Raw genomic sequence first — 22,820 nt, forward strand, 5'->3', positions numbered from 1 at the left:
ACTCAATGCTTTTTTAAGAGGAAAAAGTGTTTTTTATAGACTAGGTCTTTTAGGCTGAAGTAAATAATAATCTTACTTTTGTTCTATTCAAGGACCTCTTATATGTGCTCTTCTTTTGTCATCTTCCTGAGTATGGAGATTTCCTGTAACTGAGAGATTGAATGAGTGTTGTCATCTCTCTCTATTGCCAAGCCAGTAGCATTTTATGTGCCATATATTGAAGTAAGACTGATGCTTGGCACAGCTTTGCAGTGCAGCGATCTTGTGTAGCTGCTGTCAGGAGTAAGGTGCTGACTTTGAAGGAAGCCAGACTGGAGCTTAAATGCACCACAGTATTTATGCAGGAACACATTACTGAATATCACCAAGAAAATTTACCTTCAAAGTTTTAGAGAGTATGTACTTCTCCACTTATTTCGTATTGGGATGAAGTAAAAATATTTTGTAACAAAAATCTGGATGCTACTCATAGACACGGTCTTTGGAAATAACCTCTGGTCTTTGAGATGCTCTTATATGAAGCATTAGAGAAAGATGTACCCTTCCTTTTTTAGGGTGAGCCACCATGCAGCATGTAAAGAGCAGGATGCCTGCATCAGACAAAGGGCCTGAGACTCACTGGCTGATAGGAGAGGCCAGGTCAGAGTTAGTGTAGTGGTGTGGTGTTGTTGCTGTCCACACTGGTAGATTGTGAGTGTGCTCCCAGCCTCTGCAGGCCTGTGTCACCTGCTCCTCTGAAGTTATGCCCAGGTGAGGTCTGGAGGATGGAACTGGTGAGCATCTGTACTCATAGGCTTACAGATGAGGCTGTGTGAAACCCAGGGAGGTGGGACAATGAGAGAGGGACCAGTGGGAGCCAGTCACGCTGTGCTGCTTCTCCTGTCCACTCAGGGCTGGAGAAGTGCCAGGGAAGCACCCAGCAAGTCCTGGTGTTGGCTGTGCCCCACTGCGTCTCATGCTGGGTCTCAGCCTCTTCTGCAGGAGCTCTTGCATTCTGAACAGGTCCTCAGTCACTGGAACAGGGCTGGAGCTGCCTTATCTTGTGTATGTATGAATTCCCTAGTACAGGGCTGGTGGATCTTCTGAGGAGGAAGCTTTGGTCTCCTATTATCTTCCTTTCAATGTTTTGTGCTACTTGGAACTTGGACATTTGTTCCTAATAAACATTTTAATATTGAATTTGTGGAAAAAACTCCTCCTAGAAAATATTCTGATCAAATTTCAGTCTTACTGATTCTGTTTGAGCAGATGCTACTGTTTTTAAATGCCTCTGGGAACATTGTATGTTGAGCTTTTTTAATTTGGAGGAAAATATGACTGTAACAGGGAATGGTGTCCATCAGAGAGGGAGAGGTTATGTGGAAGCTGAAGCAGTAAAGTTCTGAGAGAAGAACAAGACAAGAAAGACAACATGTAGTTCAAGAGGTCTGAAAAGGAAAGGGAAGATAAGTGCATGAAAAACTGTGTACACATTCAGCATAGTTGAACTAAAATATACTCTGCATTGCAGCGTTAATTGTGCACCAGCCTCTCTGGATTTTAGTAACTTGAGAGCCTAAGGAGTTAATTTTTTCTGCCTTGTTTACTGTTTTTTTGCCCCACTGTGAGTTATTTTTTTAGTGTCAGATCTACATTGACACTTATATCAAAAAGCCTGTGATTTAACTTGATAGATCAGCTACTGTGAGGGGACAGGGGTGGGTAACTGACCCTACTATTGAGATATATGATGCTTATTTAGAGAAATGACATATATTCTTGATGAGATATACAGACACAAACTCCAAACTTCTGATTCAAGGTTACTTAAAAAAAAATAGAAAAATAAGCTGTTTTTTTTTTTTTTTTTTAGTTCTGCCCTCCTTTCTTTTGCTTAAGATAGAAAATAGAGAGTTTTCAACATTAGAAATACTATCTACTGAGGATAACTCAGGGAACAGATGACATGTGATACCACTTGACACTTGCATGGGAACAATTCAGCAGGGGTAATGGTTCTAGTTAGGTGGTGGTGGAATTTGGAGCTCTTGTTTATGTCTACACAAGTATAACTTCAGTTCATACTTACAGAAGATGCCACTCCTGAGATTAGGAGATTCCCCATTGCATCATGTAATACTTCAAAAAGGTGATTTGTGGGAAATAATGCTCTCCTGATGTGTTTTTCTGATTCTAACTATTTGAAAGAGAGTCAAGAAAGAGATCCATAAGCTTCAATAACATCTTAGGTGAAAAGTCAATGCTTCTTAAGCCACACCTGATGATAGAGGAACATTCTTCAGTGTGGTTGGATGGGACTTCTACATTATCTCTTTCAAGGGAAAATGCTGATTTCCTGTAAGAATTTCAGAAAATGAGCGGTTTCATTTAAGTTAATTATTTGCTAATAAATCCCAAGTGCAATAAGAAATATCTACTTTACTATGAAAAAAATTATAAACATTGATTTTTTCAGTCAGAAACAATTTTTTCTCATGAGTAGTAATGATAAACTAATAAATGAAACATTTCAGTTGAACACAACTAAAGTTTTGGTTGTTTATTTTTGCAGAAAAAAAACTCCTTTCCCTCTGAAACTATTCTGTGATTCTATGAGATTTTATTTTTGAGGCTGCAAAAACAATTTTAATATCAAATGTTTATGGATATGAAAATTATTTGCTGCCTAGCCTTTCTTTCTAACAATGTCTTGATATCTCTCTCAGGAAGATTACAAATAGGGAAATTCGTCTGCAATTCTTTGTGACAGAGAGGAGTTTGGTAACCTGACTAGAGATTTATAATTTGTTGATTTTTTTTCCCCCACACAGACTCCTTTGTGAAGAATTGTGGTATGATACTTAACTTACAGTTTTCAATAGCAAAAAATAAAAAAACCCCACCCAAAAATACTGGAAACATGCATCACAATCCTGCATGGTGGCTGAAAGAGTCTGAAAATCTGTTTTCCATTTGTGATTATTTTGTATATGATTTTTTCTTTTTGTCTATTTGTGACTGTTTTTAAATGGTTCACATATGAGGTTTTCTTTAAATCTTTGCCTTTTACTAGACCAAAGCCTCCCGACCATCAGAAAATAGATTATTTTGGGAGGCGTTCTTAATGAAATGAAAATTGAAAACTAGGCCATTAATCCTTAACATTGGGTGAAAATTCTTCACATTACTCTTTATTGTCTTAGTGTCATTGGAAATTAAGATAGGAGAATCTTTCATGAAAAGCATCAAAACCAGCCAGAGCAGAAAGAAACAAATTTAAAAGAAGATGTTTGGATATCAGAAAGCTGGAATGTTGAGCTTCATCAAGCTCTGGGGTTTGGGTGAGACTACCTATGTAAGTCACGTACTGAGAATTTTTTTCTGAAAGAACAGACTGTAACAGTGGAGTCTTTTGGTCTCCAGTTGGTCTGCACACCTATCCAAGCTGTGTGAAGAGATTTTTGTTTTTTTCTGGTAGAAGTTGAAGGGACTTCTCTTGGTTGACCACCATCTCAAAAACTCCTCAGGGAGTAGCAACCTAAAGAAACTTCTAGTTATAAGATAGTTTGTGGAGGGGCACTTTTGTTTATTTCGTTTTATTTTTTCCTGCCTTGCCGTTAAGATGGTACATCCAACTGTATTATTTAGCTAGAAACAGTTGATTTCCAGCAAGGAATCACGTGTTAATACTTTATGAGTGAATTATGCAGCCAGCACACCAGGCCATTGGAGGGAGTAACTCTGATCGCACTGTAGCTTTCCAATGTGACTAAATGAAACAAGGGGACTCAGAAGAAGGTTGATACAGCCTCCTCTAAAATTACTCAGGCCATTTGCAAGTCCTTTGCAGTCCTACAACTACCCATGGTTATTCATTAATCAGGTACTTTTACATATGCAAGGAATTGAGAGGGACCTTCAATCTGTAAGCAGCCCATCTGCAAGAACCTGCAATTAGGGCTGCTGTATTTCTAAAGGTGTCAGACCTGCTGAGCATGTGCACCCCAGTGAATGAGAGTTACAAGATGACTGCAAAGCCTAGGCAAGTATAAAATAATCTTGAAATACATCCAGAATAAACTCAGTATGTCTGGGAAAACTAATTTTTTCCAAAGTGGCCTTAACAACGATGCTTTACATTGGGAATTATGGGCAAAACTAGTAGTATTGTACTGGTATCTTGAATACTGCCATTTCATGCAACGAGACAAAGAAGACTTGTGAATCAGACAAGTGAATCACTGTTGTTATGTGTGAATTCGATTTTGGTCTTGTTAGCCACTGGGTTAACAGGAGAGCACATGGCAATTTCCACCAGAGTGACAGGTCCTACACCTAGACAGGGAGAACAAAGAAATGTCCTGGATTCTGTCTGTTTTGAATTTGGTGCTTGTAAAAATTAAAATAGTCCTTCAAAACTTGGCAGTAGCTTTTAGTGTTTATTTTGTCCCCAAAGTGCTCTTGTGGCTGTTTAGCAGGCATATATTTATATCAATGTCATGCTTCCAAACGTGCTTTGGATGTCCCTGTTGCTGGCAATGCTGAACAGGTTGTGTCTCGGTTTTGGTATTTAAGCTCCCTTTCTGATTCTCCAGCAGAATGGAAATTGGGCTTGTGATTTCTTCCACAGCACTTCTGCAATACAGTTTTTATTACAAATGATGCCACTTTAGGCAGGATAGACACAAGCAAACTGTAAGCTCAGAATTGCCCATTGTAGTCAAATTGGCTATTTTCCAAACAATTCACAATCTCTCTCCCAGTGTGACCTTTCAGAGCCCTGCACTCAGCAAAAGAGAGGTATATTACCTTTCATGCACTAGCGTTCATTTTCAGGAGAAAGCGAGGATTATTGTTCGAATTCTGTACAATTACACCTGAGCACCTCATTGTTTTTGGGGTGGGGGGGGGCACACACAAAAGAGTCAGGTTGACATTCGGTACAGAGCTGTGTCTGGCCTTACACACAGCAGGGCAGACACAGAAAACACTAAAAGCACACTCTGCAATAAATACGTGACAAACTGAATGCCTAGATAGAGAATGGATACTGCCCTGTTTGTCTGGTTATTCTTGCCAAGCTGTGCTGATGCTTTCCAGAGGTGTAATTGGACATACTGCATATGTTGAGCAGGCAGTGGGGGCAGATGGGACGAAGAGGATAACTTATTTTAAGTGTTGCCTAAACAGGTAAAAGAGCAAATGTGATCTGGAGTTAGGGATCCTGTAAGTTGGGGCATTTGGGCTCTAGACTGTTTTCCACTTTACTGTTTTCTCCCCCAGCATTATGGCTGCTCTTAAAAACCTTTGGGTTTATATAAATACTTTAGGAAAAATCCAAACAGTGATAGATTGCCCAACAGAAATTTATTTACATGAAAACTCCTGCCTAAGCATAATTTTTCCTGAGATAACATCTGCTTTGAAAATACAACACAATATAATCTCAGATGTAAAATTAACACCCTCACCTTTCTTTTTTTTTCTGACACCAGGAGATGCATAACTTGCTGACAATATACAGTTGATAGCTGTATCAGTCAATCCTAAATAGTCTATAAATCCATGTACAGTGTAAAATATCATTGATTTATGTAATTGGGAATTTTTAACAATGCAATTTTGTGTAACTATGTTTGTTTTTCCCTATTTAGAACCATCTTCCCTGTGAATCTGGAAGCAGTCTCTGATTGTACAGAGCCACTACGTATTCCATCCTTGTGCTTCTCTGGAGTATAAGTTATGACATATCAGCATTGCTTTGAGGTCTACAAAATCTGTGGATTTGCAATACGTTGAAGTGTGGAGATGGAATGAAGTTGAAAGGATTCATTAATAAAATGTAAGTGGATGATACTTCAAACTAAAGCACAAATACCGCATTGTCTAAATTGAAAGAAATAGCTCCTTTTGCTCAAGTGGGAGCAGTAGCAGTAACAAAAAGCCAGGATTGTTGTGGCCTTTGGTCTGGGACTCAGCTGTTATCTGAGACTGACACACAGAGCTGCTGGAGTGCTTTCTTTCCACATGATGGTTGTAGATGAACTTTGGTGAAGGAGGTAAATACTGTACTAGGTATACAGGGAGTCTCACAGATCTGTGTGAGAAACTTTACCAACTCTAAGCAATCCCCCACAACCTGCAGCACCTACAGAAATAAATAAGGCTTTCAATCCGAAATTAATGATAAATGGAAGGAGCTATTCTGCCCCTGGCATTGTCAATTTTCTCTTCCTTTTCAGGAGCCTGATTATTCATACTTAGTATATAAACATACTGCATGAGGTAAATAGGTACCAAGGCTAGTGCTGGTTTTGAACATAGATCATCATTTTACTTACTCCCTTACATCATTTAACTCTGTTCTGGTGACCCTGGGACCTGGTAATACGCACTGCAACCAATAACCATAACTCCATGATCCGTATAGAATATGTGAAGGATGGTGGCAAGTATGTAATTTATTACCTTCTGTAGTGCTGTGTTATTATTATGTGACTGTTATAGCATTCACAGTTTGACAGATTCCTATTAGCCAGTCAGTCAGAGTATGTAGTGTATTATTTTACCAATACCTGATGCATATCAATAAAGTTAGTGAACACTGCTATAAAAGAACAGCTGTATTGCTTGGATGTTGTAATCTCCCATTCTGAGTTCTCACCTGAAACATCAGTTTAAACCGACTGCTACTTTTGTAAGGCTTAGAAAAGTCTGGGTAACTTTCTTCCCTCATTGTCCTGAATCCTTGAAAAGAAGTGTCAAAACAGTACAAGGGGTTATTTTCACTGTACTGCCATTCCAACAGCAGAAGCAAAATTCACGAGAAATCTTGTACTGAGACAACCTGTTCTCACAAGATTTCCAGCCCATTAACTCAGGAATCAGATTGTTTGGATTAGGTTTGCACAAACAGCCAAGCTTTTCAGGTCCTTATCCAAAAGGCATTGAACCAAATCTTTTGAGGTTTCCCCACATACTTAATATATTATGCAAATATTTACTATATGCAGAGAGGAGAGCAAGATGGGAAAAATCTCCTTGTCCAGGACAAGCAGAATTAGTTATTGCTGGATGAGTAAAGGTATCATGATTTCTGCTGGCTGGATTAAAACATCAAGGAGAGGAAGCATAGACAAAGTGTCACAGGACTGAGGGTGACTAAGAGGAAACCTGAAGCTGGAAAGCAGTGAGTTGCTGGAAGGTGAGGAGAAGAGATGGAGCTTCATATAGCCATGAAACAGTCTCTCAAATTATGGGTAATAGAGAGCTAATAAAAGAAAAGGATACGAGCAGGGGTAGCTGTGATTCTGGAGAGAGGAGCTGGATAACACAACCCCTATGCCTGGCCTGTGGCTCAGGTCACAGTGATCTCATGGGGGCCACAGCAGAGCTGAGCTTGGGGGTGTCAGTCCTGCAAGGGACACATGCTGCTGCTGCTCTCCTGGGGACAGAAGAGCTGCCTGGAGACTGTTACATCTCTGCTTGTACACTTCATCCTCCTGCATTTCTAAGGGACAAAGCTTAGATCAGCCAGTGATGCTTATTTCAGGATTGTGAAGTATAATGTTCTGATTAGATGAAATACATCTGAAGAGTATCAATCAAAATTTAAGAAAATACATAGGAAAAAAATGCAACTTATCCAGATTTTTTTCCTGTTATTTCTGTTGCACAGGCAACCTGAATTGTTGTATACAATTCAACCATGCTGTCAGTTTTTACTAGGAATGTAATCAATATGATCTTACAAATTTTAGTCAAGGTCTCTGAAACAAAGCATTTGCTATTATATAGATTCTTACCTAATGCTTTGCAGCAGTATGCTAACAAGCTGATAGTAAGTGTAGATGTTTAGGAAGCAGTCTGACTGTGAAAAGACCATGATTTCTGCCTCACCCAAAGTGTGACTGGCAGTACCATAGTCAGAAAGGACTGTGTATAAGTTAGTCCTACTGCTCCTGCTCCTGACGGTAATATAATTATGAAGCACCAGTAGAGCTGCATCCCTTCACAATTTCATTAATGGTCAAGCAAATAAAGTATGATGCTTTGTGTTAGTTCTTGAGGAACTGCTATGCAAAATGTAATCATCAAGAGCTCTAGAGAGGCTTTTTTTTGACGTGACTAAAGGAAATTTTGGCAGACACTGAAACTGCAGGTGGAAAAAACCAGAATTGTATGAAGTTATAGGAGGGAGTCGAACTACTGCTTGCAATTCTGGTTAGCTGACCTGAGCTGAAACACAGGGTGAGCTTCTCTCCACCTAGCTTTAGAAATTTATATGGTAATAATTTAAGGATTACCTTCACTGTAGAATTTCTTTGTATTCCGCAGAGAGAAAAAAGCATTTTTCAGGAGAGATTTTTTTTTTACTGGGTTTAGGTGTCTTCTGTAGGATAAACTGATTTGGGACCTCATATTTATTATTCTCATAAATTAATATAAGGTTCAGCAAAAGGGAAACATGGTGATGTCTAATCAGAAGAATATTTCCCTCTCTGTCACCAATGATGCATTTTATTTTATGCATTGCATCTTGCATCAGCTATGATATCACAATATGTTTTGCATGAAGAAACTAAAATTTTTCAAATAAACGCACAAGAGATACTTTGTTTTCTGGTCAGCTTAACAAGCTGCCCAAGGAAGTGGTGGAATCACCATCCCTGGAAGTGTTAAAAAAAAGTGTGGCTATGACACTTAGGGATATGGTTTAATAGTGCACATGGTATACTAGGTTGGACTCAATAATTTTACAGGTGTTTTCCAACCTTAACTGTTCTATGAATTGATGATTTTGTTATTTTTTATAAGCTTTATTAACCTTGGGTGACTGGCAGAAAATATTTAAGTTACTCTGTCTTCTTCCACAGTGTTTAAAAATGTTATTGAAAGGAGCATGCATGGGATGTTCCTCTACATAATTTTCTTCCACATCTTTGATACCAATCAAAACAATGTTCCTCAGTGGCACACCACTGGGCTTGCATTTTGATCCCCCTCTAGGCAAACTAAGGGGATGTGTGAAAACAAGAGTGGGAAATTGTTATCACCGTGTCTCCAGTGGATCCATGTGCAGGATGAGGCACCACTGGGTGGGACAGGGCTGTCACTGGGATTGGTGGTGCCACTCCAGAGAGGTTGCCCTGCCTCTTCCACAGACATGGTAGCTCACAGACACTGCTTTCAGAAAGGATTTCAGCACAGACAGCCTACTGGAGCAGCTATTCAGGGTCCCTGGCAATCCTGTACATGGCATGGCTTCAGTGACAGCTCTGCTATTTTTATGGAGCTTACTGTGTTCTAGCTGTCTATTCTGCAGCTGCCCCTCCACAGACAGCCAAGACAAACTCTTCAACAGTGAAGCTGAGCTAGATAGCTCACATGTGTGTGATGCTCTAGACTAAGGAGGTGGACAGACTTTAAAATATTAACATTTGTCCCAGTGATGTGCCATTAACATTAAGTGTGCCTCACAAAGCACAAGCCCACAGTAAATAGAAAGGGGTCTGCTCCATCATCAAATGAAGTCCTCCAAAATCTCAGAAAAACGAGTATTATAATATTTTCATTTATAATATAATAGAAATAACCAGCTCCATCTTAAAAGTATGATCTACTGCTGTTTCCACTCCCTCGCCCTTATTGTTTGTTTGTTTGTTTTGTTTTTATTCTCCCACACAGAAGGTGCAGGTGCCTTTAAAGAGTCATCAGAAAGTGCAGTTGCTCAGAAAATTTTCCACTTCTAGCTCATGATCCCTAAGTGTCACTATTGCTGAGTGCTTAGAGGAGTTTTCAGGTCTGGGTAAACTCTAGCTGGAAGCATATAATTAAAGCAGCCTTAAATCATACATTAAATATCCTCAGCCAAACAGCAGATACTCCTCCTCTCACTATTTTTTACTGACCATTTTATTCATCTCCTTCACTTTATCCACTCAGCACTAGGCTTTTGAGTTTCCCTTTGAAGAAGCCTGAACCTCTTCCCTGACTGCATGGAGATGGTAATTTAGGATTAATTAATGCTGAGGCTAAGTATCTATTTGTAGATATTGTAATATTTAACATAGACATCTAGAGGAGGGTCTCTGATTCTTGTTCTTTTTCATTTAGTACTCTTCATAAATGTCGAGGAAAGCAAGGATGGAGAAATTGAGTCTAGATTTTTCAGTCTTCATCATAAAGATTAATGTTTCAACCAAGCCAGAACTGGTACACAGCAATAATCTGGTACTTAATTGCTTGTTCCTCTTGCAAAATGCATGTATTAGATATAAGGAGAACTTCTTCCTCTGTGTGGAAACATGCACCTCAAAAGTAAAAACTAAAAAATGTAGTTTTCTCCAAAATAGTTTTTTATACTTTTCTTCCCCCAAGAAATTTTCTGTGCCAAACAGTTCAGCTAAAAGTGAAACTTTGTTTTTGTTGAAGGAGCCAGCAATATTTATTCTGAATCAGTACAATAGCCTTCCTCTCATGGGAAGCATTCAGGGCCAAATGTCATGCCCATGATACGATGCTGAGTAGAAATTACAGGGCTGTGGCTCACATAACATACCCTTTCCACTAACCAAAATGAAACATGTCATTGTGGAAGGATAAATGGCAATCTTTGGCTGTCATGCACTGGGATCTTATTATAGACACAGAGATAATGAAACTAATGTATCCTGAGGCAGTGTTGCTTAAAAGAGTATCAGAACAGGAGAATGTGTGCTGAATTTCATTTACTGAGACTTTTTCTGATGTGTTTGGGGCTAAATTTTGGTGAACTATATAAAGCCTTAGTCCTTCAGAAGTGAAATGTGTTTGGACATCTGGCGAAAGGATGAATTTGCACACGGTTTGCCCACTTATTTCTGAAGCTTTTTTTTTCTTCTGTCAGGAAATGTATGCATACTTATGTGACCCTTTTTATCATCGATTATAATCTTCACTGATATAAACAAAGTAGAAGGTAGTCTGAGAGGAATTAAACCCCATACAAGTGTTCCACAAAATGATTATATATGTTAAGCAATTAGCAGAGAGGATGGCAACAGCTGATCCAGAAATTCATAAGGTTAACTGGTGCAATTTTTAAAGATGATCAGATCAGATGACAGAAAGGAAGCTCTTCTTAGAAATTATTGAGAAATTATCTTAGAAATTATTATATGTTTGGTTTTAGATACGTTCTTGGATATGAGATATTGCCTCATGCCTGTTCCCTCCTGGTAGACTGGTGTTTTCACTGTGCCAGTTAGGACACCTGCATTTATTTCATGACTCCATGTGCAAGCAATCTGTAGCCTGGACATCAGTGTCTGAGTGGCACACCATCTCTGTCCAGAAGCTGAAATAACCTATTGTAATGTACAGGAAGCATGTTAATCCTCATAATTAGCACAATTCTGGGGTCAGTACAGGTGAAGAGGTTTCAAACACCTTTTAATTTTATCTGTGATATTTTCTTAGGTTTTATTTCCACCTTTATTTCCTCTCATAGTAGCTACCCAACATAACTTCCTCCTCATGCTTCAAATGCTGTGGTGTCACTGACAGTTGTAAAAGGAACAAAACAATCTGGAAGGAAAATTTTTATATGGAAAAGCTATCTTGGGAAGGTATTTTTTTTTAATTAATCCAGGAAAATAACTTGAAACATTTAGAAGGCAACACATCTTATTCTGCTGAAACTTTGATGCTTCTGTGATCCCAAGAGTTTTTTAAAAAACTGTATAAAGCCCCATGCCCATTGGTCTACATGGCTTTTACTATCTACATTAGGCTGCTACTCAGAATCATCATCAAGGACTGAATGCTGTTATGCTGGGCACACTTCAAATATATAAAAGGTGACTCCTGTCTTCAGAGTTTAAGCTTTCAATCTGACTGGCTTACTAGCATGTTATAACAGTCCTATCTCTGGCATGCTGATTTGTGGCCTTGATCAAATCACTTAGCCTTTTACTTGCTTAAAAAAAATACTCCTGCACTTGAATGCATGATAAGTCAATCCAGTCACTCATGTATGCAGAGGAGGGGTGTAGGACTGAAAGCTCTGGCCGTGCAAGCAACATCCCCTTCCTGAGGAGCCTATTCTGCTTTACCTCCCGGCTGTGCTGCTTGGGTAAGAGCTTTTCCATCCATTTATATCAAAATGAATCATTCTAAAACTCTCCACCTCTGAACCCCAGTATTTAAGCTACCTGGTTTCTTTGGGTTGATTCTGATTTGGGAGAAAGCATAAAGAGGAGTTCAAGTAGCATATCTGAGTGGGTGACAAGTTTGATTAGATGTCAGCAAGGTTGGAGCAGACTGAGATGCAAACCTCTGAAGTCAGCCTATCTGTACCTAGAGAGACCTATTAAGACATACTGCCTTCATCCTCTTATTTATGGAGTCTGAGCAACATTCTTGGCAGTGAGAACTAGAGTGTTCTGGTTCTTATCTCTGCAGACTGATACCCTTAAAATTTTCAGAAAAACACACTGACTCTTCCAGGTGGAAGGTCAAAACTGGCCTATTGCTGTCATTTCTATGGGGTGTTTTAAAAAATATTTTAAAGTATTTCAAGAAAGGAGAATATTTGGGTAGAGGTGAGGAATAATGGTGCAGAAGAAAGAATTGGAAACATAAGGAGCTAAATGTATTTGGTTTGAGTGGCAAATGCTCACCAAGAATAAGCAGCAGTGGAAAATGGTAATTGTGGAAGGCAGTTTCATATTTGAAGAGGAGGAACATATGTGCAGCTGTGGAAAGGGGTTTTAACCCTTTAAATACGGTGGAAATAAAATGCACAGCTACATGGTCATCTTTCATGATAGAAAGAAAGAGACAAGTTTATTCAGAAACACACTTGGTTTTATAGCATGACTCACAATTCCAAGAGTAGAGAAAAGGTGATTGGTTCAGAGAGAAGACACCTCATTCCCAGGGCCTGGTCACGCACCACAACAGGTGTTGTATATTTGTTATTAATTCCTTTTTATTTTGACCAAATTATCACCCTGGGAGAAATTCTCCCTAGCCTTGAGCTGGACCAGCTTATTGGCTGGGAACAGAGCTGAAAAGCTCCAGCCTGGAATATTTTTCAAGTTGTAATTTTCTTACTTTCTCAATATGTTTCCCTACACATATGTGATGGGAAGATGTGAGCTGTGGAGCAGATCATATGACTGCAGCAGCTGAGCTGTGAATAAGGTGGAGTTGATGAAGAGAGTTGCTGGGAGTCCTAGGTGGATGAAAATATAGTGTCAGAACTCTGGAGGAGTCTCTGGGTGAGAATGCATAAACATTTAGAAATGGGAGAAGAAAAGATGGAATAGAAGTCAGTGAGCACTTGGATGTTGGAAAGAGTAAGAATACTACAATAAGTAAAAAAAAAATCCACCTTGTTTCTTTAGTCTTCTCATAAATATACCTGTCCACAGAGTTGATAGTTACTTACATATTTTATCTCTGTGTTTTACAATGTTGGCCTTGTAATCCATTTTTCTTCACAAGCCAGTGAAGGCCTGACTTCTGCAGCAGTTCAACATAGTTTGAAAGAGGCCTCTGAGGACAAAGGCTAAAAGCATCTCCTATGAATTTCAGCACAATATGTACTTGTAGACAACTCTCATCCTTCACAGATATTTGTCTAATTGCAGTTATTTATTAATCTGAAATGTAAAGTGTCCAAGAAGACATTGGACATTGGCAATTTAAGCTATTCTCTCAACCTTCCCTGAAGGTTCATCCAAAATAGACCCTGAATGTTTGTCATTTGTCAAGGATTCAATAATTGGCAGGAAAGGATGGCTTTGGGCACATATGTTCCCTTCCTCCCTCTCTCTCCCAAGCATTGTGATCTTGTTTAGCTTTGTACTGTCATGTCAGCTTCTTCTGTACTTGCTAGGGTTCATCTTGTATCTTGTGATGGCGCTGCAGAAGGTACTCTTGTCACCTTGAACATTTTCCACTCTTTCCTCATGCTGACTGCTGTTTCCATGGAAGTCTGTGATGTGTTTTAGTCAAAGTGTAATTTGTAGAATGTTTGCTTAGAACAGAGGAAGGGAAAAATAACTTCTTCAAGGCAGAGTGAAAGAAAATGTACGCTAAATTAAAAAAAAAAAAAAGTCACCCTCTCTCTAAACCTTAATCCTCAGCTCTACTATATGCCAAATTAATACCATTCTGTTTAGGACTGAAGTGTTCAATGACAACACGAAGGAAAACATGTCAGGTCTCAAACCCAGAACATCAAATATTTCCACTTTTCCTAATTATCACCCAGCCTTACCAAAAAACAGATGGAACCACTTTCAAAGCTTTGTGTGTGTGCCTGTGTGTGTGCATATGTATATCTGTCTTACGAATGGCTAATTCAAATCAAACTTGGGATTCTAGTCAAGACAACAGCTTCACTGCCTAAACCAGCTTGTTTCTGTACACTGATCATTACCAAAAAGAAGAAGAAATGCAATCAAGTTGCATTCAACTCCAAAGAAAAAGAATAAACCCCACACTTTCCAATAACAGCCCACTATGCCATACTTTCCTGTGTAACAAACATATGGAGTGGCACATACTCTGGACTTGATTCTGACTGAAATTTCACAACTAACTCCAGCATCTGTAGCTTGACTAATGCAGCTAAAAGCTCAACCAACCTCTTCTCTTTACCCTTATTGTTATTACAGGGCTACGGGATGAAATGTCACGCACAACAGGCAGAGAGAGGCGTCTGCCAATGCAGGTATGTGCAGCACAAGCTGTAGGTGCCCAGGAGCACCACCACACTCCACATCCTCACAAGCTGTGGATTATCCAAAAGACAGTGCTGCCTACACCCATTCCTTCAGCTCAGCCATGCTGAGAACGTTTTGCGTATTGCAGAAGCATAATTTTGGTCTTTTCCAAGACATTTCAGTGTTGTTCATTACTATGAAGTGTCAGGAATTCAAAGGGAGAAGCATGTGAGAACAAAAGTAGGTGCCTCCAGCTTGCAGCAGCAGCGCTGCTAATTGGGACACTTGCAAAACAATGTCATATGTGTCTCTGACTTTTACTAACTGCCAGAAACACCTCCAGAAAAATAGAAAATGCTTATCTGATTTCCCCCCAGCTTACAGCTACTTTATAGTGACTGCGTCTCTTGTCCCTCAGAATGGATATTGTCCAGAAGTATTTACAGACAAAAATGGTCTTCTAGGACCCCTCACGCTGGGACACAGGCATTAAGGAAAAATAAAACAAAGGAATCCCAGATGCAATTGAAAGAATAGTTAAAAGGCAAGAAGGTAACGTATGTGCTTCTCTGCCTTGCTCCAACTGGGTGACACACTAATAGGTTTCTTATTCTGCTTTCTTCTGCTAAGAGACTAGAAGACATATGTCAGTTTTCCACCTTAACTGTGCATTTTCTAGTTTGTTTGGATTTATGTCATAACCTTAATGGGATTTAAATGGAATTTTTATATGTGAATAATACTCTGCATTAATGCAAGATCTTTAGGTTGCTGTGCTACCAGCTTGATTTGCATAAAGGATTTTAAATATGAAAGAAGAATAGCCAGGCTATTGTAGATGGCAACGTGAAAAAAACCCACACGGGCATAATAGTAAGAGGAGAAGACAACATCCCCAAAACATTAGCTTGTGAAAGGGTTAATACTCTGGTTTTTAGGTACAACTGGGTGTGAGAGAAGAGCCCAGAGGTCAAGCTAGTCATGAATATTTAGTTGCTGGAGGGTCTAGGCTGGATTAAATGGTGAAGCTGGAAGGTCAGTGTCATAGGTTTATACTTTATCATAAAACATTTTATGTTCTAGTGTCCTCTCTGTGTTCTGTAAATGTAAATTGTCTGTCAATGAATAGCTCACACACTGATGCTACACACACCCCACACACTGCAGAAGTGTTTGTTTCCTTTAAGCTGTAGATTTTGAGATACCATCTATAAACAATAGACACAATAAGGTGTCTCACATTGAAAAGCATGCCATTATGCAAGTACATATTACATATGTTAAATATCCATTATGTTGTCCTCCTATTTCCAAGTCCTTTTTTACCCTTGAGTATATCAAGTAGGAGTAGGAAAATACTTGTTCCTTTGGTATTGCTGTTTCTTCAGAACATGAATCTAGGGCACAGAGAGTTCTGAAGATTCTTCCTGACAATTTTTTGGGAGTAGCACTGCAGATCTTAGTTCTTTGCCTTAAAACTTTGCCTTTATCATCCATTTGGTTTTCCAAGCCTCAGCTGTGTGTGAGCACTTCTGAGTTACTGATGGTTGTGCAGTGAGGGAACTTTGGTGCTGGCATGTTATTCATTCTTAGTGTACCATTATTATTTTTAGATGAATTATGTATATAAAACCTTTAGTGTACAGACTACTCTGCATGTTAAGAATAAAGTACAGTCTTTGCTCAGAAGAGCTGACAGTGTAAGGGATTGATCCAGTAAACACTTATTCATGGGTGATTTGCTTAGCCTGCTGTTATGAGTAATCTGTTGATCTCGCCCCAAACTAATTAGATAACTTGATGAAAAAAACCCAAAACAATAGGACATGCTAGGTAGTGCAGGAGGGAAGGATGAAACACAACAGTACATAGAGGCCTAGGAAGAAAGAGGACAAACATAGGCTGGTTTGGATTTAATTCACTTCTCTGTGGCAGCATCTCCATGGAAATGCTGTAAAGGATGAAGCTTGGGCCCTGGAATGAAGTGTCAGGTGTCCTCCAAGCCTTAAATTTTGTTGTGTGTTCAACCTGCCCTCATGCAAGGCAATAGCCTTGTCTTGACCTAATTATTTTTTTTATGATCCATCTCTGCAGTCAGTTCCAGAGGAGTCCTCTCAATTTTTTTAAGAGTAGGCGAAATTGAATACACACACACAGGTCTGAAGGGCATTGGGGTGGGCTGAGTTAAACCATTGCTGACAACTGGTGATGGAAAGGATGGTCAGTGGCTCAGTTTTTGAGAATGAGTTAGTTCCCTGCCCAGAAGGAACAGAACTTCAACAGCCAGATGTGTGTATGACTGTCATTCAAAAAAAGTTTTATCATGGGATAATACTACTTTGGAGTTGAGAACTGGCTCTTTATCTCATGCAGAGGCAGAACACTGGTGTTGTGTTCTTCCCAGGGATTTCTGCAGGGTAGGGGGATCAAGTAATAAATTTGAGTTGTGAGATTTCATGTGTTGTTACAAATGGGTTTAAAGCACTTTATGAGGATTGAGGCCTGGAAAAATCACCGTTTGAGTGTGGTTAATTTCTGTTGAATAGTAATCTTTAGTTTGTATCTAGAGGTCCTGTCTGTACTGCTGTAAGTGATGCTTGGATATGCAGAGACATTGTTTGCATGGGTTTCACATTAAAAAGCTGCAGTAAGGCATGAAGACCTTGGCAGAAAGAAACCAAACCCAAACCCATGCATTTTTGTCTGGGAGGTGATTCATGGTGGTTTATCTGAGCAGCTGGGGCAGTGAAGGGCAGAATGGTACCTGTGGCTGGCTTTGGAAGCCCCTGGCTTCCAGGGATGGAGCTGGTAACATCTGCTTACAAGCCCCCTTGAAGCATTTTCCTGGGACCTGGCTTCTGTTTGCATTTTCTGTGGGATCTAAGCTAAAGGATCTTGACAAGAAAAGTCCACTTATAATTATGGACAAAATAATTGTCTCAAATGATTATCCAAGATGCTCATTTCACCAACTGGTGTTTGCAGCATGGAATGGGTCACAGGTGGCTCGGGTATAATAAGGTGGTGTTTATGCAGCTGACCACTGAGCTGGAAAAGGGGTAGATGTATTTCACTACGTTGGTCCCAGATGGAAAACTTTAATGCAAAAGCAGATCAATTCTATTCTTACTCTAATGCAGAAGTAAGTGGGGAAAGAAGCAAAATATCTGAAAACATCAAGGTATTATGAAAAATAAAATATTGATTGTAAAAATCCCAAAACAAAAATCGCTTGCTGTCTTAATTTTTCTCTCATGTCTAGTTACATGAAAATATTTCTTCCTGCTCTAACATCAAATTAAACTAAAACCTTCCACTACAGAAAACCATTTTATTTCCTTTAATTTTTTTTAGCAGGAAATATGTATCTCTCAAAATCTGCAGGGATAAAAGTTTAATTATGTCTTAGTTGCTTGCTGTGATTTTGAAATCAGTGCTTTAGTCTGAATAAGCACTTGGTGGGTTATAAAATGACACGATGAATATTTCTATTTCTCACATTAAAATCTAGGTTTTGTAAGGTAATTGACAATAATGGAGTTGACACTGGATTAACAGTTTTGACCTGAAGTTGATATCAAGAAGAGTTTTTTTAAGAAATGAATGAATGAAATTTTTTTTTAAAAGGACCATACTGTGGGAGAAAATATACCTGCAGCAGTAAGGATTCATCCACTCATGTTTTGCATGACAATCAAGCTGCAGATAAAGATACCTGAATAAGCGAAAACCCACATAAGCACTTTTTATCTTGGTAGAATTTTATGAAGACTAGGTTGTTGGACTCCATAGAAATAAACTGTAAAAAAACTGGTACAGAAATAAAAGTTTAGACACAGATTATGTGACTAGGTCAGTCCTCAGAACATTAGTCTTGACTCCATGGTGAAAATGATGGATGAAACTGGAGGTCAGCGCTGAGATGCTGGGGAGTTTCTGGACCATGCCAGGGTGAGGGACAGAATGCAGGAGCAGCTCTGAGGAGAGATAGTGTCACTGCTAGTGGGTGGTGGTTGGGCACATAAAATGAGGCCTGATGCAGGTGACTTGGGTAGAAATTGGCTGGGGGAGTCTTGCTCTTTGGCACAGAACTAATTGATGGCAGGGTCTGTCACTGGAAATGTTCTTGTTTTGTGGCCTCCCGGCTGGGGCCAATATGGTCTGTTGTTCAGAGTATATTTGTTTGTGTTTCTGCCATGTCACATGAGAGTATTGTTCCAGAGTGTACCCAGATCCTGCAGAGTGCCTCCACTCCTAATGCCAAATCTGCAGAAAAATAATTAACGAGTCTTTCTCTGAATATGAATGTTTTGGAAGATGCTTCTGGGCTTGTGAATAGGCTGCTTATATTGTCTCCCTTACAGATACCCTCGTCAGGGAGACAGAAATAGGAATGAATGCGTTCAGAAAGGTTTCTTTTACTCTGAGATATGGTATTTCCATATCACAAATCAGACAAACTTTTTCCCCGTGAGTTTCCAGCCCCCTTTCAGCCCGGGATGTAACTAAAATTGTACTTTAAAGATGGAAATAATCTCTAAGACTCCAGAATCTGAAAACCAGAGTCTCTAGGAATGAAATTAGGAACCACTGCCCAGAAAGGATGAGAATCAGCTGTACCACACTCTGCAAGTCTTGTCCCAGCCCCAGATAAAAACGGGAGAAATGCAGGGCTCTGCATGCCCTGGCACAGCCATTTGGTTTGCCTCTGATTCTTCATCACAGCAACTGGTGTTTACTGCTTCCCTTCCTATGATATGGGTTGTCTCAGAGAGACTGGGAATGCAAAGATGGAAGGCTGGGACTTGCTTTTGACCAGAAAGCTTTTACAGTTAAGCTTCCTTCTGGGCAATCCTGATATATGAAGAATCAATTGTGCTAGCTACTTTAGGGAAAAAATATCTAATCACTGCCTCAAAATATTTCCCTCTTAGCTGTGTTAGAGCCTTTCTTGTAAAAACTGAGGGGTGAAACAGGAGGGTGAACAATATAGTAGCACTCTAAAAAACTTTTTGAATAGAAGAATTGTTTGCTGTTTGTGGTAAATGCTGTAAAAGTTTTCTCAGATCTCTGTAACTCACTCTTCTATAACACAAATAAATTCAAATAAATCTCTACTAGGTGGAAACCAGTTTTCCTGTAATGTCTTGTGTCTGATATTCAGTTTATTTATCTGAACAGATTTCTTGCATTTTCTGTTTTGATCTTTAAGGATCACTGACAACTACTTACCTAATGAGTGTGTTTGAACCATGTAGCACAGCATTCATGGTGGGTTAATCCTTATGTAGCAGTCAACATGGTGTGTGTGTTTCAATCTTAGCCCCTCAGACAAAGTAATTGATGGCAATGGGAAAGTCCCAAATGTCCTTTTATTAAAGCATTTTTATTTAGATATTATTTTTAAATATGGTTTTACAAGAACAGCTTTGGCTTTTTCTTTTTTTTTTTTTTTAAGGGGTTTGATGAAGATATGATAGCAATGAAAAGAGTAGAAATAAGAAAGAGTGCTGTGGGATCCCAGGGCCACTTGACTGCTGGAGTAGAAACATAGATTTGGCTCATCCACCAGCACAAAGTGACTTCAGTCAAGCAATGGTGATTTGTGCCAGCTGGTGATTTCTTATTTCCTGGTAGCCCTTTGTTTTCAGATCTGCATTTACATATTTGGCTTTTGTGTGTTTACTGAACATGGCAGGATGTGTAAACCGAGCAAAGAAGTAGAGAAATCACTTGATAAAGGTCATGGGAGGGGGCATCAGAGGGTGACAGAGCAGTTTCCAGCTCTGCTAGCATTTTCTCACAGAATACTCTTGCAGTTCTTTCCCTTCTTTGCTGATTTCTCTAGTTGAGCCATAGGTTTATAATGTCTATTTGAGGGCTGATTAAGTGGTAGTAACAGGAAGTTTTGTGTGCTTGTGGAGTTTGAATGGATCTTGGGATTTTGTACAGGATTACTATAACAGTCAAAAAGAAAAAATATCATAAATAATACATTCAGAGCAATTCATGTATCAGTCTAGAAAATAAGAAACTTTTTTTTTCTCTAGCTGCTGTTAGAAAGATCTTAAAGTGGAAAAAAATCTTCATCCATTGACCAGTGGGTTGTGGCTGGATTTCTTTCTCATTTGGTATTGCAGTGCCATACATAATAATATTTATTGTTAACAATTTCTTATTGACTCCTCTTACTTCATCTCCTCTGTGTATGTTTTTCTGGCCTGTTATATGGTCTTCTTTCTAACACACTGGTGAACCTGCAGGCATATTGGAGGTTCAAATAATATTTTTGAACTCAGTGATTATGTTATGATCCTAGAAATGGATACATTGAGAATATAGAAATAGAAATAAAAATGTGAAAGTAAAGGCAAAAATACAAAGAAAAGCAGAGACATTTTCACATTGAGGAATACAGTTTCTGGGGTATATTTAGTAGTTTGATTTCAGCATGGATTGCTTGAACACAGGATTTTTTCTACCTGATTACTCTTAATCAGTGCTGAAATAAGTGGGATAAACTGCTTTCCCTTGAGATGGTGAATATGGTGGTGTTTAAAGAACTTTTAATAGGGATGAAATTCAGGTCCCAATGGATGCATAGATAAGAAGTGAGGTATACTAAATGTTAATCTGTTCTGCCCTTCCAATGAGGTCAGGTTAACTTGAATTCATGTGCTTCTCAAAGAAACTTTGGGCCAAATGGTGTACTCTGACCTACACTGTTTTTATGTGGCTTGGGCCAAATGATTCCTGTGGTTTATAATCAGTTTAAATTCTGATAGTTGCATTCTGCTTTAAAAACAAATTCTTGGTTTTTTTTCTTTCTTAAAATCTCAAAATAGGAAAAAAAATCAGAGAAAATCTGAGTTTGAGGAAAGTGTTGTACAGTTTATTTAAAACCTCATAGCACATAGAGCTACCAAGGTAAATTAAGAATGCTCTATCCAGGACATTTTTTTGTGACTAAAACCATGAGGAAAAACATGCTTTCATAACTGAAACAGCAATTAAGTAGATAGTGAAAGAAGTCAGAGTTTACGTTTCAATTCTGGTAACAGAGTATCAAAAGGATAGCTCTTAATGTTGTTGCTAAAAATTAAACAAAAATATATCTTCTTTTCAAATTCCTAGAAGTCAATTATGTGATTTCTTACAATCATGTCAGGTACTGTTACAGAAAGCTGAGCTCTTGTGACTGTTCCAGACCTGTTTGATGTTACTGGGCAGCCTGCCAAAGTCTCCTTTTTGTATGCCAAGATGGTAATTATTGACACTTCATAGGGAAAGGGTTTCAAGGAACTCACATCAATATTTCTTCCACAGTCAGAAACTGGAAATGCCTCTATAGTAAAGAGATCTTGAAATCCTTGGGGATTATATTCCTGGACTGAATGAATACTCGGGCATACTAAGAAAGTTAACCTCAGGCAGAGAAAACAGAGCCAGTGTGCACAAGTCTGGAGTGGAACTTGGGCAGAAATTTTTGAGGACAATAAATCTGGTGAGCAGTGGGAGTGGCTGAGAAAGCCTTGTATGTGCAACATGCTGTCTTTCAAGGTTGAAGGTATATTATAAATCAAAACTAGCACTCTAGAAGGGACTGAGAGTCTTGACTTTACAACTCAGGAGTAAGTCACAGAGCTCAGGGGGAAGAAGCACCACATAATAGGAAGGTTGAAGCCATCAATTTCTGTGCTTTCAAGGTTTTGCCACATTTATACGTGGCATTTGACTGCTTGTCTTGGGTTTTCTTCACAGTCTCAGGAGTCAGATTAATTCGGTTTTCTAAGTGAGGTTCTTAGAGTGAAGGAGGGATGTCTCACCAAGTGAGTAGATTTTAGACCAGAATGTGAAGTTTGGTCATTCTGATCCCTTTCAGGTGTGAATTTTATCACGCTGTGCTCCTCTCCTTGTGTGAAATGGGTGTGCTTCCCTACTGTGACTGACAGCTTTGCAGAGGGGTGGAGAAGTTTATGTAGATTGCCATTAAGTGTTCATACTTGGCCAGCCCTTAGCCACACTGATTCTTCAGATTGTTCATTCTGAAGAAGAGAAGGCTTCAGGGATAGATCACAGCACCCTCCAGTACCTAAAAGGGCTTACCACAGAGTTGAAGAGGGA

The 22,820-nt window shown here is 39.1% G+C and overlaps 1 long non-coding RNA gene across 2 annotated transcripts in view; it reads left to right on the plus strand.

Annotated features, from left to right (window-relative positions):
• The window catches only part of LOC148224348 (uncharacterized), a 217,296-nt gene that overhangs the window by 134,354 nt on the left and 60,122 nt on the right, over positions 1 to 22,820 (plus strand). Inside the window, exons 5-6 of one of the 2 annotated variants that reach the window (XR_015802417.1) lie at positions 5,634 to 5,821; positions 14,649 to 14,704. This is a non-coding gene — a long non-coding RNA (uncharacterized LOC148224348). The remainder of the gene's footprint in view (positions 1 to 5,633; positions 5,822 to 14,648; positions 14,705 to 22,820) is intronic. The other variant, XR_015802416.1, reaches the window with a different exon arrangement.

The sequence above is a fragment of the Sturnus vulgaris genome, chromosome 3 (genome assembly GCF_052056855.1).
Source record: "Sturnus vulgaris isolate bStuVul1 chromosome 3, bStuVul1.hap1, whole genome shotgun sequence".
NCBI classification, from domain to species: Eukaryota; Metazoa; Chordata; class Aves; order Passeriformes; family Sturnidae; genus Sturnus; species Sturnus vulgaris.